The sequence below is a fragment of the Leuciscus leuciscus genome (assembly GCF_965113295.1).
Source record: "Leuciscus leuciscus genome assembly, chromosome: 8".
Taxonomy (NCBI): domain Eukaryota; kingdom Metazoa; phylum Chordata; class Actinopteri; order Cypriniformes; family Leuciscidae; genus Leuciscus; species Leuciscus leuciscus.
Genome location: NC_138732.1, coordinates 34,435,488 through 34,455,024, shown reverse-complemented (window position 1 = coordinate 34,455,024; position 19,537 = coordinate 34,435,488).

Sequence of the window (19,537 nt, the reverse complement as noted above, 5' to 3'; positions counted from 1 at the left end):
GGGACCCACATTTTCCCATGGACATTAATATTATTATTGGTTTTTTTTTAGGAATTTGACCGAATATATATGGTATTATCACGATATTGAAATGAGCGTTTTCAAACCATAACAGGTTTTATATATTTTTTCTTAAAACAAAACAAACTAAATTATATTTAAATCCAATAAAGTAATGCACACAAAAACTACATAAAGTAAACAAATGTTTTAAACTGATTCAAGTGTTATAAAGAATTATAAAGAACAATAGGTAACACTTTACAATAAGGTAAAGTCAGTTAATGCATTAACCAACATTAACATTGAGCAAAAGCTACATATGTTACCATAGTTATTCTTTGTTAACATTAGTTTAAAAAAAAATACAACTGATCATTGTTAGTTCATGTTAGCTCAGGTCCATTAAATCCTTCTGAATTTAATAATGTGTTATTAAATGTTGAAATGAACATTAACCAAGATTAATAACTGCTTTAGGAGTATTGTCCATTGTCAGTTTATGTTAACTATAGTGAATTAACTAATAAAGCCTTATTGTAAAGTGTTAGCTGTTACAGAATGCAGATCCAGACACAAAGAAATACATTGAAATGTGAGCTTTATTAACAGCACTGAGCAGAATGGAGAATACGGATGAGTATGCAGTTCAAATAGACTTTGAAGAATGAGTAAAGCTTAGTAACGAAGACCTTTCTTGTTTTACAGGTGCAGGAGATCATGGATAGTTGGACGGATGGCTGGATGGACGCACACACCTCTTCGTGTTTGGCGAGTATGCAGGATGATGACAGGAGAACACAGGAGAGGAATACACTGGAGTACCAACGCTGGAGAACAGGTAAGCACTTCATAGAAACAAGACCAGACAATGATGTGAGACGAGGTGTGTGCTTTTGTAGCTGGCTTGATGATGGTGCAGATGAAGTGCAGGTGTGAGTGTTCAGTACTCTGGTGAAGGTGTGCTGTGTGAATGGCTGATGTGACAGCCTGGCAGATCCGTGACAATTACCCAACAATAATAAAGAATCAGAACATTTGCAATCAATGTGTAGGGCAGGGGTTCTCAACTCTGGTCCTCGAGGTCTATTTTCCTGCAGAGTTTAGCAGCAACCTTGATCAAACTCACCTGCTTATTGATCTTATGGGGACATTTTTTTGGTCCCCACAAGGAAAACCGCTTGTAAATCATACATAATGCAGAACATTTTCTGTAATGGGAGGTTTCAGATTAGGGGATATAATTTGTACAGTAAAACAAATCATTATTTCTATGGAAAATCCCCATAAAACATGAAGTGTGTGTGTGTGTGTGTGTGTGTGTGTGTGTGTGTGTGTGTGTGTGTGTGTGTGTGTGTAAATTAGTCTACTACAAACTTCCTTAACAGTTTTTATGCTTACAGGGCACCTATTATGACCCTTTTCACAAGATGTAAAATAAGTCTCTGATGTCCCCAGAGTATGTATGTGAAGTTTTAGCTCAAAATACCCAACAGATGTTTTTTTTACAGCATGTTTAAATTGTCATTTTTTGGGGGCTCAGAAAAATACACCGTTTTAGTGTGTATCCCTTTACATGCAAATGAGCTGCTGCTGCCGCCCAAAGGGTGGAGCCTTACGAGCTCGCGCTCAGAGCCAGGACAATCTCATCTGATAATATCAAAACAGAAACTCTCATTTCGACTCGGAGTCGGACAATAATGCCCACAGAGCCAGAAAATATATACTGTATGGAGATTGAACAGGTATAGTTTAGCTTAATTATGGTTATAACTTATTTGTCATCTGCTTTTATCCACTATTAATACAAGCCTGCTGTAGCAGACCTCGTCCGAATGATGACCAAAATATACTGATGAGTTCGATTAAGTTTATTGTACATCACACAAAAGATGAAGCGTTAGTTTTACTCCAGAAAATCACTGTAAGAGCAGCTAAATAAAAACAGTATAAGATGTGAGCATTTAAGTCTTATCCAAAACTCTCTCTCTCCCTTTCATTAGCATGGAACATACACAGCGAAGTACACAAAACACTCGTTACAACTAACAGTAAACAAATATATACACACCTTTTCAGTCTGTGCTTAAAGGTGGACTAAGTAACTTTTTTACTTTAACCGAACAGCTTCGGAGTCATTGGAATAGTTATATGACTTATTTCGGGTTGAATGGTGGTCGTCTCGCACCCCCCAAGCGCCTGTGAGCCGAAAAACCACCCTTGCAACTTTGGGCCGGCGGGCGTGTATCGCTTGATATCAGGTCTCGCGTTGTAACGAATTGCTTTATGGCACTGCACAGTGCACACGTACACGTAGAAAAAGGTAACGTTAGATACTGAGTTCTTCACACTTTCGTCATGGCTGAACCGGTAAAAAAGAAGCAGAAAGCTAGGAAAGGTTTGTCGGAGGACAAAAGAAAGAGGAAATGGCAGACTGACCGAGCAAGGAGTCAGACTCGAGTAAATATCGTTCTTGTTGATGGACTAGTAGACATCTTCAGAGCTTATCTGTGCCTGTTCGATGTCCGACGCTTTGTAACGCGTTGTGGCAGGAGGAGAAATAGGGATAGCTCACAGATGAAGTTATTACAAAGGCCAGACAGACTCACGGAGGCGATTGGCATCTCACAACTTGCACTTTATTCCCCAATCGAACTCGTCTAACTGTTTGTCACCCATTCTACCGTCCACAGCTTTACTTGATAAACAAAAGTAAGATAAGAATGAGCATCAAACTGAAATAACCCGCATACATGGGGGTGTTCGAGGTGCACATACAATACAGACTGCCGACAGTTCAACAGGGCGCGCGCAGCTCTTAAAGGGGCCACACCTTATTTCCACTCATTACAGCCTCCATCCTACTGAACAGGTACCGGTATAGAGGGCGGAAGGGATCAGGCCGTGAGTGCAGAGACGGCTCTGCGCGAGTGGCGACAGTAATATTAAATACAAGTACTCCACAGCGACTCTAGGGGTCGCTGTTTGACAAAAACGGAAAGCTGCATAGTGTGCCTTTAATAAAGTGAAAGTGAAAGTGACACATGACGGCGCTTGTCTGAAGTTTTAAATCATTGGTTACCCGTAAGCCAATCACATAACGTTTGGTTATGACGTGTGTTATGCGCTGGCTCAGCCGCATCGAACTTCCACTGTAAACACATGTATGATGTGAAAACAAAACCATCGAGCGAAATACCGGCGTGAACATGGCTGTGAACGACTTTTGCAGATTATGTGAAGTAAATCTCCGCATCCACGGTACAATCAGCGTCTACGTCACGGCTCTCAGCCCGCCCTCTGTTCGTTGATTGGCCGGCTGTTTTGAGGCCGGAGGAAAACTGAGAGATAGGTCGCTATCTCAGACTGAGTACAGAAGCGAACTGAAATTGAGCGGAAGTACGAAGTCTGACGTAGTCAGGCTAGTCTACAGCTGCTCAAGCGTCGAAACAATGGCGGACTGTGTCCCGCTCCCTCAGGGCGGGTCTATGCTCAAACTGCAGTGTCAATCAACAGTTGTGGGAGGGGCCTGTGCAAAGTGACGTCACATTGCCGCGAATCTGAGAACGGGTTGTTCTGAGACAGTGCTTATGATTTATTGGGATTATAAAAAAAGCACTGGGTGGATTTTTATCATTATAGGGTGGTTGTGTACACACACTGCCAACACACATTTATGTTGGCATAACGTTGGCTGTCTTGCGCAGTCTACCCTCGTCGGACAGGTAATACAAGGTGCAGGCGACAGGGAACCGCATGACGGTCGTCTCAGCCTCGATGTAGGGACGCAGCAATTCGGAGAGTGACAGCAGCGATGACCTTGACATCCTAAAATTTTCATGCCACTCATCCGGGACAACCACTTCATTTTCGAAGTTCTCCCACTAGACAGCAGTTCGCCCAGGTCGGACCCAAAACCGGCGACGCTGGCGGTGACGCGGACTGGTTCTTTTGTGTTGGAGGGAGGAGAAGTTGTTGCAAAATTGCTGACCTCCGAGCACTCATTCGTCTCTGCTCCTCGACATAATGGAGCAGATGTATTTGCAAATGCAAACACATGAAAAGAGTTTGCACCAACATAAATGTGACTGCTACTCTGAACGCTTCCATGATCACTAAAGCCAAATGAAAATGTAAACATAGGTCGCACTTTTGGCGTAGGTGCGAGCTCTGGCACACTGTGACGTTGGCTGCCTAAACATCCGTTTGTCTCAGTTTACATGCAAACGAAGATTTTCAAAATCTCCACTCTGGCCGGAGTTTTTAGAAAGAATCGGTTTCAGAGGCGAATTCTCCGTTTGCGTGTAAACGAAGGGCGCAAACGAAGGGAAACGTCTCCGTTTTTCAAAATAACCATGTACGTGTAAACTGGGCCCAAGGCAACACTTAAAAATGTCTTTTGTGGACACCAAGCAGGAAGGAAGTCGACCGGAAGTTGAAGCCGGCCGCGTGCCACCATCTTGTAGCAGAACTTCACCTGCTGTTAGCATCCCATTGACTCCCATTCATTTTTGCGTCACTTTGACAGCGAATAACTTCACATTTGAGGCGTTTAAAGACTCCATTTGTCCATTATTTATTTCTAAAGAAACACAACAATGTATAAAATGCTCCATTACCTTGTAGCTTATGTTATGGCCCTGTAGAAGCAGTTTTTGTAAAAGTAGGCTAAAGATTGCGTCATAACCACGCGACTCTCTGTCGCACAGTAGAGAGATTACCGTATGGACAGGAGGAGAAGCTCGCGGGCAATCGGGAGGACATGGAGGCAAAATGACAAAATAATTAATCAGAATACCTAGCAAAAGTTTCTCCTGCTCCTAGCTCGTGGATACCTCCTACTCACGCTCTCCGTCTCTGCAAGATTCGGAAGGGAATGATTCAGATTTCTCATGCCACAGCCACTAGAAGACAGACGGGTTGCTCACGTCACATCTACGTCGTCAAGCTCGGTTTGAGTCTGCGCGTCAGGAACGGAAGTCCAAAAAAATCGCTAAAAATGGGCTTCACTTGTCTCAATTGAGTTCCAATGAGATGGCTCTGTCCACTTCTTATACTGTCTATGGTGGACACCCCTCATGGGTGAGCAGTTGCTCATTATCATTTAAAGAGACATGCACCGAAACGGGTCGCTGTGAACAGAGCTGTTTTGGAGGAGGTAAAAAGGGTGTTGTTTTACACACCCATTGAGGAATTTTAGTATACGTTACACACTTTACATGAAGACCCTAAAGAATCATACCAACTTGTGGAAAATGGGCATCCGATGACCCCTTTAAGAGAGCAAACATACATCTGCATTGCCCTTCATTCATGCTATTTGAAATCTTTTTTCATATTACTTTATCTCTGTCATATTACTTTCTATATCAGTCATTTTTTTCTTTACATTATTTTTCTCAAATTTGACTGTATGTTTTGTGCTGTGTTGTACAAATATGTCTCAATTTGAAGGTGTTTAACGTCACGGGATGATGTTGTGAAGCAGTAATTTCCCATTGTCTTCATGAACACTTGTTGAATTTGTGCTGGTCAGATGAAGTCCGACTGAGCATTGAGAAGTAATTAAGATTATTCTACAAACACTTTTAGTGTCCTGGTCCTTCTCCTTCTCCTGTCCCGGCCTTTTGGGCTGAGCGAAGTTTTAACGCAGAAAGTGTTGACTGTTTGTTTTGAACATCAGGAGTGAGAGAGAGCTTCAGCACAACCAGATCTAGCCTAGTTTTCCTGCAGATTAAAGTCTGACATTTCTGACATTAAACATCATGATCTTTAATGTAGTTGAGTATGGTAAGTATGCTTATAGCAACGGGTTTTTGTACATTTTAATGTAAAAGACAGTTTATACTTAATTGGTTTTCAGTCTTTATTCAGGAAATTTGTCAGTAAATATAGATTTTGTAACTGACTAAATAGACTCTTTAGACTGGATGTTGCTTTAAGTCTATAACGGTGTCTTGATGCTCGTAACGGTTCAGAGGTGAAGTGAACTGTACATTTTCATTTTTTAAGATGACATTTTTTGAAGAGTTTGTATATAAACAAATCGGTAGTGTTTAAGCACATTTCAGTTGACTACATTTTAATTTTGTATTTGTATTTCAACATGCGTATGTCAAGCATCTGTTGATTGAACTATTCCATGCTGAGAAAAAAAAACGTCTCAGGTTACGTATGTAACCCTGGTTCCCTGATAGGGAACGAGACGCTGCGTTTGAGACGCGGTGGGAACGCTCTGCGTGATTGCGTCGTGAAGCACGTGTATAATCAGTCCAATGGAACGAAGGAACGTCATCAGTGACGTCACCGACCAGGAAGGTATAAATAACCCTTGAGATCAGATCAAACTAGCTTCTGATAAGCCTGAAGCAAGTCGATCAAGGCAAGCAGGAAGTATGGCAGGCGAACGCAGCGTCTCGTTCCCTATCAGGGAACCAGGGTTACATACCTAACCTGAGACGTTCCCTTTCAAGGGAACTCGAGCTGCGTTTGAGACGCGGTGGGAACCTCATACCCACTCAGCCATAATGACGATGTGCCTGTTCTGTATGAAGTACCCTGAGCATACTAAGAAGCAAGCAACCTGACCCCAGGAGTGGAGAGGTCCAAGTCATAAAATCTCACAAACGTATGCGGGGAGGACCATCCTGCCGCATTACAAATGTCTAAAAGGGAAACTCCCGAAATTAAAGCCGTAGAGGCAGCCATACTCCTCGTAGAATGGGCCCGAACAGTCAAAGGTGAAGGCTGTCCGGCCGCTTCATATGCCAGTGAAATAGCCTCAACTATCCACTTACTCATAATCTGTTTTGATGCAGGACACCCTTTCTTAGGTGCTCCGAAGCAGACAAATAATTGTTCCGATTTACACCACAGGGCAGCTCTGTGGACGTAAGCATCCAACGCCCGCACAGGGCATAACAGATTCAGGTTTTCCTGGTCTGGGGTATTAAATGGTGGAGGATAAAAGGCCTGCAGCACAATTGGGCCCCCAACATTAGTAGGGACCTTAGGAATGTAACCCAGTCTAGGGTGAAGAAATGCTTTCACCATACCAGGTGCAAATTCCAGACACGATGGAGCCACCGACAAGGCTTGTAAATCACCAATTCTCTTGATAGAGGAAATAGCAAGAAGAAATAAAGTTTTTAGAGTAAGGAACTTTTCTGAAACCTCCTCAATGGGCTCGAAGGGAGCCAAAGCCAGACCCTCAAGTACAATGGCCAAATCCCATGCCGGTGCTCTAGAGTGCAATACAGGTCTCAACCTCAAAGTGCCACAGAGAAAACGAATAATTAGAGGATCTCTCCCAACTGAAGTACCCGCCAGAGGGGTATGATATGCAGATATACGGTCTTGTAGAAAATCGAGAACTGTACCAATAGGGCAGTTAACAGGATTCAAATTACGATCTCTACACCATGTAGAAAATAGTTTCCATTTCAAAGCATAAAGTTTCCTCGTGGAAGGAGCTCTGGATTGAAGGATGGTCTCAACGACCTCAGTCGAGAGACCAGATTCTATGAGCTGGGCCCCCTCAGAGGCCAAGCCCACAACTTCCACAACTCTGGGCGAGGGTGAAATATCGTGCCCTTTGCTTGGGACAGCAGGTCCCTCCTGACGGGAATCTCCATCGGAGAGCCGTCCAGAAGTGATACCAGATCCGAGAACCAAACTCGGGTCGGCCAGTACGGAGCTATTAATAGTAGATGAGCCCCTTCCCGGCGAACTCTCTCCAGAACTCCCGGGAGCATAGATACTGGGGGAAACCCGTACAGATGTAGCCTCGGCCACACCTGCACCATTGCATCCAGTCCGAGAGGGGCTGGATGTGTGAGGGAGAACCAAAGAGGACAATGGGTTGAGTCTGATGATGCGAAAAGGTCGACTCGGGCTCGCCCATATTTCTCCCACAGAAGCTCCACCACCTCGGGGTGAAGCCTCCACTCCCCGGGCCTCAGCCCCTGTCTTGACAGAATATCTGCTCCTACATTCAGATGCCCCGGAATATATACTGCCCTGAGGGACAGTAATTTCCCCTGGGCCCATAGGAGGATCTGATGAGCCAGCTTGCACAGTGGTCGAGACCTCAGACCCCCCTGATGGTTGATGTATGAGACCACCGACGTGTTGTCCGTGCGGACCAACACGTGGTGGCCTCTCAGGTCTGGCAGGAAGTGTTTCAGAGCATAAAATACGGCCATCATTTCTAAACAATTTATGTGCCAAGACAGATGATGGTCCCGCCAAAGACCTGACACTGAGCGTCCGCTCATGACTGTGCCCCACCCCGTGAGGGAAGCGTCTGTCGAAAGCGTTACGCGTCGACAAGAAGCCCCCAACACTGGGCCCTGGGCGAGGAACCAAGGTTTCTTCCACATGACCAAAGCACGAAGGCATCGCCGCGTGACCTTGATCATGCGAAACGGATTTCCCCTCGGGGAAAACCCCCTGGTCCTGAGCCACCACTGCAAAGGTCTCATGTACAGAAGGCCAAAAGTAATTACGTTGGACGCAGCTGCCATGAGCCCCAACAATCTTTGAAATTGTTTGACAGTGAGTGACTGGCCTAGTTTTACCCCTTTTACGGCTGTGAGAATCGCTGATATTCGTGCAGGAGACAGACGTGCCTGCATTGTTGTTGAATCCCAAATTACTCCTAGAAAAGTGGTCCTCTGTGCTGGGAGGAGCACACTCTTTTTGGAGTTGAGCCGTAACCCCAACTTTTCTATATGAGCCAGAACGACACCTCGATGCCGAACTGCCATCTGCTCTGACTGAGCAAGAATCAACCAATCGTCTAGATAGTTTAATATGCGAATGCCCTGGAGTCTCAGTGGAGCCAGCGCTGCATCCACACATTTTGTAAAAGTGCGGGGTGATAAACCTAGGCCGAAGGGAAGAACCCGATATTGGTATGCTTCGCCCCCGAAAGCAAACCTCAGGAACTTCCTGTGATGAGGATGAATCGATACATGGAAGTATGCGTCCTTCAAGTCTATTGTCACAAACCAGTCCTCGGACTGAATCTGTGATACAATCTGTTTGAGCGTAAGCATCTTGAACTTGAGTTTCTGCACTCTGCGGTTTAGCTGACGCAGATCTAGAATAGGACGCAACCCCCCATCCTTTTTTGGAACAATGAAATAACGGCTGTAGAACCCTGACTCTCTGCTGGGAGGAGAGACCCTTTCTATAGCTCCTTTTCGAAGAAGCGTCATTACTTCCTGCTCCATAACCAGAGCCTGCTCGGAGTCCACCACTGTGGGCAGAACCCCTTGGAATCTGGGCGGACACGACCCGAACTGAATTCTGTAACCCTTTTCCACTACATGCAGGACCCATTGAGAAATATTTGGTAGAAGTTTCCACGCTACCAGAAATTCTGCTAAGGGAACCAGCCTCTCGAGACTGGCCTCTGGATTTAGTCGAACAGACATTTCGGTGCCCTGAAGCGGCGAACCGGCAGGGAACAACCGAACTGACCGTTCTACGACCCTCCTCGGAGGATCGCACGGGGACGCTGACACCTCGGTGCCCTGAAACGGCGAACCGGCAGGGAACAACCGATGTGGCAGCGCTGCGGCTCTCCTCAGAGAACCGCCCCCCAGAGGGCGCGGAGGAGAAACGATTCCTCGGAACCGTCCCTCCCCCGAGGGGACCACCTTCAACATTTTGACACCTTGGGCGTCAGGACTTCTTCTTGTCCCAAGCCTTTTTAGAGATGACAGTCCTCAGATCTTGTCTACCTCTAACTGACTTGAACTGCGGCCGCCCCCTGGGCTCCCCAGACTGTGGCGGAGCCCGAGAGGCGACGCTTTGTTTTTGTTGAACTCTATACTGCTGTTGCTGTTGTGAGGAGCTCGTAGACGGTCGGGACTGCTCTGGTTTGACATTAGCAGTCCCTGGGACACTGGATCGGCGAGGAAGAAACCTCTGGAATGCCGCTGCTTGTTTTTTAGATTCAGTAAATCTATCTACAACACAATTTATAGCATCGCCGAACAAACTCGAAGGCGAAAGCGGGGCATCCAGAAGAACAGATCTATCTTTATCTTTTATATCAGACAAATTTAACCATAAATGGCGCTCCGTGGCCACCAGGGCTGCCATAGAACGGCCCACAGATTTAGCCGTCTCCTTGGTGGCCCGGAGAGATAGATCTGTCGCCCGACGCAATTCTCGAATTGCGTCAGCACTAACTTCCTCACAATCATCCATGTCCCTCAGCAGGTCAGCCTGATATGCTTGCAATATAGACATAGTATGCAAGCATCCTGCTGCCTGACCTGCTGCCGTATATGCTTTACCCACCATCATAGAAGTGGCTTTTAATGGCTTGGTGGGTAACGTCGGGGCTTTCAGTGATGACGATGACTCGGGAGAGAGATTGCTCGCAAGCGTCTCTTCCGCCGGAGGCATCGTCAAATAACCATAGTGAGAAATATCTTTAATATTACTATAGTTCAGTGTTTGTGGACTATGTACTCTGAAAGATGCTGGTTTAATCCACGATCTCGACACCTCAGTGTGGAGATCGGGAAAAAACGGCAGTTCCCGACGAGGAGGTCGTGTTTTTGATGGCAAAAAACGTTCATCTAAAAGACTCTTTTTTTGAACAATATCAACATTATCAGATGGCCATTCAATATTTAACTTGGCAACAGCACGAGTTAAAACCTCCATAAGCTCCTCATCCCCCGAAATACGAGCTGGCGAACACTCGTCTTCAATATTATGTTCAACTTCCACGGCATCCAGTTCCTCAGAACTGGATAGCCGCAACAATGGTGCCTCAACCCGGGGAGGAGAAGCCGCAGAGCGGGCTCCTTCCTGGGCTGAAGCACCGGATTCAGCAGGTAAGGGTTGAGAAAGGGCGGGGCCCGTCTCAAACCCCGCTACTAAATCCATATGCGAACCCCAAGATGAAAGCCTCCGCTGTGCCTCGGCAGCAGCGGGACCCGCACCTCGGGGAACGCGAACCGAACCGTCCTCCTCGAAGAACGCCCGGCGAGAGCGGAGCGTCCGCAAGGACAGCTTAACGCAATGCTCACAGTCATCTCCCTCGAGAACTGACTGGGCATGCTCCACTCCCAAACAAAAAACACAAAGCAGATGTGTGTCCCCACCCGTGATGAAACGAGGGCAGGGCACAACACAACGCTTGTATTCTTGCTTATTCGCCATTTTATATATATATATATTGAGCTTGACAGACAACAATAAATATTACAGGGACAGATATACAGAGAGCGCTTGCTGAAGACAACAGAAGCTAGTTTGATCTGATCTCAAGGGTTATTTATACCTTCCTGGTCGGTGACGTCACTGATGACGTTCCTTCGTTCCATTGGACTGATTATACACGTGCTTCACGACGCAATCACGCAGAGCGTTCCCACCGCGTCTCAAACGCAGCTCGAGTTCCCTTGAAAGGGAACCGTAATTTTTTTTTTTTTTTTTTTTTGTGCTTTAAATGCAAATAATTTTATGTATCTTTTGGCAGTTAAGTATTTTATGTTAGCAGCGTCAGTATAAAATTGCTTAGTAACTAATTCAACAACTATTCCTATTATCATATAACATGTAACAAATAAAATGATAAACAATAAACTGTTTTTTGTCATTTGTAATTGACAGAATCTTCACACTAGATTTCTAAATGTTGGACTAAATAAAACTTCTCAGTTGAATGAACTATGAAACTAGTTGAGCAAACATGTTTTAAAATTGAAGTCAATGGGCCAACTAAAAAAATAATATGTATTCTTTTTGATAATATTCAGTGTTGAAATTGACGATGGTGAATGAATACAAACCAATAATATTTTATATTAACTACTAACAAATTATCTTTTTATTTGTGCATAATTTGACAAAAACAGCAGAATAAAAATATTTGATATGTGAAATGTACCTGGTTTTTATGTATACTGTTCACCTCATTTCATTTTGTTGGCTCTTTGGTAACTGGAAACAATAACTTTTTAAGAAATCATTTTCACTTGATAAATAGGCTATTCAAATGTTATATATTTATTTATTTTAGGTTTATCATAGTTTTACAATGAATTTTCATAGTTTTAGATTGAAAGTCTAGATCTGGCAGGGTAAATCAAAATCTATATATAAAAGTAATTTAAAACATTCACACGTGATACAAAAAAAAAAAGGTTCATGTAATTGTTTGAATCAACAACTAGAACATTTAAATAATAACCATTTCCATCCTCAGGAGTTCTGGCGCGGCCTTTGTGACGTCATAAGCACTCAGTCAAGAGTTCGGTGAGTGAATGCAGTGTGGAGAAGTGAATCTGCTGCATCGCGCGACATCAGAGGTAGGAACAACTATATTTACATTATTTCGCCATTAGATGGCGGCAAAGACTGTCTTTATGAGACAGTCTGTCAGACGCAAATGACTAGGGTGTCAGGGCACGGGAAAACCCCTTAACTGTTAAAAGTTGCAGCGGACATTCAAACAGATTTTTATTATGAATATATGACTATATCTACTGTAAATGCAGGTACTCTCGTAATACTCTACTCTATAAGCTTCAATGAACAATATCAATGAGAAGTTTATGTTTATGTTGCTAAGATGGTTGCTAGGGGTGTGTTTGCCCAGTAAACGTGCTTCATCAAACACGTCAAAGGCTGTTGCTCTTACAGATGGTGGACAACCAGAATGAGACTTTTACCGCCGCCGTTCCCGCGGCGGCAAAATTGGGATGTGTATTTGCTGCCTTTTACCGCTGAGTGGCGCTGTAATCACAGACTTTGAAAAGTGTCAGTTTATTCTCTTTATGACGTAATCTGCCGCGGCAGTAATCTGAGCTGAGGTCACAGATAAATTCAAGATAAATATTGTGGTTAAACGAATTCAAATTCATTACATTTAAACAAAGTAGACACACGTTAACATTGTGTGCCCAGTTTTTCTATCATTTAGAAAGGCTATGTCAATAGGTTACTTGTCATTTACTTCATGTTATTTTAATGTGTTTGTAGATTTATTAACTGAAACATAACAGTGAAATAAATTAAAATAACTTACCGTAAAATTAAAACATTTTCAGGACTCGCAGTTACTAACCGATGTTAGTCGGTTTAAGCATTCTTTGTTATATTCAGAATTAAATAGGCTTACATGTTGTTATGATTATCAATTGAATTCTTTAATAAATAATCAACCACAATGCCTATTAGCCTACTGCCGCAGCAAAAATAAACCAGTCGAATTTCAAAGTCATTCGCGAAATGACTAGGCTATACCGGGTGGCGCAAGTGACAGGGCAAAACAGCAGCAACTGCGGCATTTTAAAAGGTAAGTTTCCTATCTGTTTATTTAAAAAAAAAAAAAAAAATGGCGCTAGATCTTGTAAAAAAAACAAAACTTTTTTCATTATTTGAACACAAATGAGACTGATTGAATATGTAAAAATATAAACAAACAAAGCAGAGAATAAAACAACTTTTAGGGAAAAAATATAGGCCTATTATGCTACAACAGAATTGGTTAACATTAACGAAAGCAAAATATGTAAACATATATTTCAAACAAAATAAAACAAAACAAATTTGTGGCCGAGTTGTAGGCTATAACTTACGTTTCAATAATTCAGATGACACGGTTTCAAATCCCGAACAAACATGGGCTACTTTTTTATTATTAATGCAGAGAGATTTGATAGTTCTAAAATATTGCTACACTATATTGTTTTTTTTCAGTAAATTGCCAATGTTAAAAAAATTAAAAGAATATAACAAACTTTTAAAACAGAGAAAATAGTAGACCTAGGCTATTCAGGCGATATGTGGTCAATGCATTAACAATAGCCTCTCGGAGCTTCAAACGATCTGAGATCGAATCTCAGTGTAGCCGACAGTGTTTATGTTTTTCCGTTCTTGATGCTTAAATATGCATCTGTTTATTAAAGTCAATCATCTTGTTTAATTATCAATTGTACATTACAACATAAATTTGCTACATTCCAGTTGAGCCGCTGCAAAGACGACACATCTGATGAAGGAAGACCGTCAGCCGATCGCACCAGAAAATGAAGATGATGAAGCTCGTCTTTAATCTGCTAAATTATTTTTGTTGTGTGTGTGAATCATTCACGAGATTGAGATGACTGACAGTTATACCCGGCCATAGCAACGGAAGACATTTTTCAAAACAGATCGAACAAATCAGAAAAATACTTTCAATACAGTATAGCTTTCAATTAAAAAATAAACAATGAAAATGTAAAAGAAAAAGAAAATTAATTAAGTTTGAAAACCCATCGCACATTTCAAGGTACGAATAAAGTGTCGGGACAGTTTATTTATTTAAACAGGGTTGCATCGATAGAGTTTATTCCCTTTGTGATGCAAAATAAGAAACACAGAATCTTATTCTTGCAACATTTAAAATTTCTATTGTCAAAGAAATTGCAGCTAAATTAAAAAATTAAAACGGTACAAAACGAAAAAAGTTCAAAGCAACATAAATTAAGAACAGGCGGTTTTTTTTGCCTCTCTCGCGCTGGATATTTTTTTAGTAAGTTTGGTCTCCCTCACTGCGCGCGCGGGTCTTTCTCGAAATGAAGCATTTCATCGTAAAAAACCACCATACAGCTGATAATACTGTATATGTCGCTGTGTGTCATCCACACAAATCACGAAAGAAAAAAACTGTAACAAATAGCTTTTGTTCCTTCAAAGATACAACATGCCTTGCTGAATTCACCTTACAATAAAACGAGGTGGGTCGCGAATTAAAGAGCTCTGTATCTGCTAAATTGAAATTGTGTGTGGAAAACCTTTAAATACAATCAATAAAACTACAATATTTATAATTTAATAAGATATAGGGCCTACATATGGACTTTTGGAGATTTTGAGATTAATCCTTAAAATAATTTTGCCTTTGCCTGCATCAGGCTGGCTCCGACACTCTCCATATGAAAGATGGAACATTAACACCTCTTGTCCTGCACCCCCACGATAAAGCAACTATTGCCTTCTCCAAACCCCCCACAGGCTAGCTGAGTTTGCAAAACAAAACAAAGAGTTTGCCACTCGTCGTGGTGTGCCAAAACACTTAATTATTAACTTCAATATTTCATTCAAAACAATCTCAAAACGCTTTGTGACATTTTGAAAAGCCGTGGATGCATTACTGCCACTGGAACCATGAACGCAACAGAATACTGGTTCTGATTTTATTGTTTGTCGTTTAAACGTCATATATACATAATTATATAGGCCTATATAAATTTTTTTTAACAGAACTGCTTTTGAAATTACGATTGGAATTATTATAGGCTACAGAAGTAAAGTCATTGTATAATATTTGTTCCTTAGTGTAAAATGGAAATGCATGGTGATTTTATTTTGTAAATAGGCTATAAGCAAAAAACTATGTTTTAGAACTAGACAAATAGACTATACAATGCATTAATAGGCTAATATACAAATATCAGTAGTCCAAGTTAGTTCGGGATTCGAACCCGTGTCATCTAAATGATCGTAACGTAAGTTCAACCACTCTGCCACGATTCACTCGTTGCGACATGGCTTAACGTTCCAGTGTGTGTTCGCTCACACGAGCGAGAAGCGCTCTTCATTCAAATGAACGCGCCGCCGCGTTTGTCGAACACTAATAAAACCTGGCTTTAGAACAATGCATAGCGCCACTCGTCGTGGTGTGCAAAAAAATTTACAATAATTTAGTTTCATTTATTTCAGTGTTAATGTTTGAGTTAAAAAAAATACTCTACAAATTATATTAACACAAAGTCGGCTATAAGAATCCTTTATAGGCTACGTAAAAAAGCAAAGTGCTTACAGTCTTAACATTTAGGCTACTTTGCTTAAATTCGATACATTTATTTTCAGTAGGGCCTAATACATTTGTAGGGATGTAATTTCAGTATGCTTTACCAACGCTATGTATTAAATTAAAGTTCCAAGAGGTCTGGTCTCTATATTTCCTTCCCAGCTGACACTAATATGCAAGTGCACAGCAAAAATCACAACTTGTGCTTGCTGCGAACGCAAGTTATTTAAGGTGTCTCAACTGTACACAGTCTACCCTACAGTGTGAATTCGTTACAAGGTTTCATTTAATTAAATTAATGTGCAGCAATTTGTACAAATAGAGTCTATAGGCCTATTATACTGTTGTAGACATTAAATAATCTCATTTAGTATCATATTTGTTAAAATATTATAATGTTATTTTTTTCCATCTATGTTGAATATGAAAAGTGAACAGCACGAGTAAGATAGGATGCATTATATCGAGAGATGGATATGGAGTGGGTCAGACATGATTTTGACCACTTCATTAAGTTTTGTTTAGTAGAAAACCTTTCTTTAAAGTGAATTTCGTTTTCTATAAATTGTATCTTAATTTTAATCAATTTTTCATCAACCAATTGCTGGATTTAATAAGTAAGAGAAGCAAATATAACAGACACTAATCATGGAGGCGCCCGCGCGGTCACTTGCATTGCACGTCAGCTGGAGCATCTCATCCTCCTAACTTAACGAAACTCAGCGTATGCCTCACACAGACATGATAAATACATCAAATACACAAAGCTTGAAATGTCTTCAAACGAAATAATTCAAAACGAAAAGAAAAAGGCTACTCTCTGATTATGTCTTTATGTGCATTTCTCTCTAGGTGCGTTCACTACAAATATGGCGATCGTCAACTTCATCTTTGCAGTCGACACTGTCAGAAAACACTAGTTTATTGATAAAAATTTTGCACGCATCACCGGATTTACAAATACACATCTTGCTTGTTGCACGCACATATTATGTCGAAAAAACGAAATATTATGTTGAAATAACATTATTATTAATAATACATCTTTTAGAATATTTGATTAAATGCTGATTGTTGCGCTTGTTCAATTGAATAAAATGAAAACTTTAATTGTGATAATTAAAATAACTGAAAATTAAATATTTAGTGGCCAAGTTTTGCTAATTTATTATATAGGCTATTATATGCCTATTGCCTATATTAGGCCTAAGTAGGTCATATTAAGACAAGGCATATATTAAGTTATTTTAGCTGTTATGAGAAAAATAAATCTAACGAAATCTAAAATCTAAATCTAATAAATCTAAAACAAAATTCTAACGCCAATTCAACATGCCAGAATAAAACCTTATTTTTGAACAATGCGTAACGCCACTCGGCCTGGTGTGGCATAAGACTACATTTTAAACTTCAATGTTTAATTCAAAACAATCTCAAAACGCGTTGTGACATTTTTTTAAAGCAGTAGCCTAGCCTATATACATTAAGGGCATTGAAACCAGGATCTTAACTAAAACGCGTTCCGCGTAATCTCTCAAAAATTATGCCTAACTACTCCATGTATTTTTTTTTTTTTAAGGACTGGTTTTGAAAATCACTATAAATTACTATGCAATTGTATCGCTCACGAGAGCTCTTCATTTATCTAATTCCTCAATAGAATAGTAAAAATATTCAGCGTCATTGCTCCTAATATCGTCTCTATTTTTAACTTTTGATTCTATTTTTTCAGTTCTAAAATTGATTCTATCTTTGGTTCTATTCTGTTGTAGTCTAATAGGCCTATATATATATATATTAGGCTTAGGGTTTTATATTTAACCCACTTACATTTTAAAATACGGCAATTGCTGCTGTTTTGCACAATGTCCCTTTGCGCCACCTGGCGGTCATTTCGGGAACGACTTTGAAATGCGGCTGGTTTATTTTTGCCGCGGTGATTTCGCCGCGGCAGCTGGCGCGGCGGTAATAGGCATTCTGGTTGTCCACCATCTGTATGTTCTCCATGTTCTCTCAGGACTTTAAATGTATTCAGTCTTATCTCCTCAAACTCTGATTAAAGTCTCCTCAGGATTGTGTCTTTGTGGGACTTTTGCTCAGGAGAGTTCTATAGAATGTCTCTGTGACATCATAGTTGTAGAGCTTCAATATATCTTTTCAGTTTGTGTCTTGGCCACATAATTATTAAAGAGTTTTGTTTTATCGATTCCTTTTGAATGAAACATCTTCACAGTAACAAAGATATTAAATTCAGAATTACTGCCATTATAAGTAAAATTACAAATAAATGGGCAAGCTGATTTTTTTTTTTTTTTTTTTTACAATATTTACAACTGGAAAAATTCAACAAACAAGACTTTGAACAGTCACTAAGACACTACGGCTGTATCTGAAATTGTCCCTTATACTGGACCAGCAGTTCTCAACTGGTTTGGCCATGGGACCCACATTTTCCCATGGACATTTATATTATTATTGTTTTTTTTTTTAGGAATTTGACCGAATATATATGGTATTATCACGATATTGAAATGAGCGTTTTCAAACAATAACAGGTTTTATATATTTTTTCTTAAAACAAAACAAACTAAATTATATTTAAATCCAATAAAGTAATGCACACAAAAACTACATAAAGTAAACAAATGTTTTAAACTGATTCAAGTGTTATAAAGAATTATAAAGAACAATAGGTAACACTTTACAATAAGGTAAAGTCAGTTAATGCATTAACCAACATTAACATTGAGCAAAAGCTACATCTGTTACCATAGTTATTCTTTGTTAACATTAGTTTAAAAAAAATACAACTGATCATTGTTAGTTCATGTTAGCTCAGGTCCATTAAATCCTTCTGAATTTAATAATGTGTTATTAAATGTTGAAATGAACATTAACCAAGATTAATAACTGCTTTAGGAGTATTGTCCATTGTCAGTTTATGTTAACTATAGTGAATTAACTAATAAAGCCTTATTGTAAAGTGTTACCTGTTACAGAATGCAGATCCAGACACAAAGAAGTACATTGAAATGTGAGCTTTATTAACAGCACTGAGCTGAATGGAGAATACAGATGAGTATGCAGTTCAAATAGACTTTGAAGAATGAGTAAAGCTTAGTAACGAAGACCTTCCTTGTTTTACAGGTGCAGGAGATCATGGATAGTTGGACGGATGGCCGGATGGACGCACACACCTCTTCGTGTTTGGTGAGTATGCAGGATGATGACAGGATAAGACACGAGAGGAATACACTGGAGTACCAACGCTGGAGAACAGGTAAGCACTTCATAGAAACAAGACCAGACAATGATGTGAGACGAGGTGTGTGCTTTTGTAGCTGGCTTGATGATGGTGCAGATGAAGTGCAGGTGTGAGTGTTCAGTACTCTGGTGAAGGTGTGCTGTGTGAATGGCTGATGTGACAGCCTGGCAGATCCGTGACAATTACCCAACAATAATAAAGAATCAGAACATTTGCAATCAATGTGTAGGGCAGGGGTTCTCAACTCTGGTCCTCGAGGTCTATTTTCCTGCAGAGTTTAGCAGCAACCTTGATCAAACTCACCTGCTTATTGATCTTATGGGGACATTTTTTTGGTCCCCACAAGGAAAACAGCTTGTAAATCATACATAATGCAGAACATTTTCTGTAATGGGAGGTTTCAGATTAGGGGATATAATTTGTACAGTAAAACAAATCATTAT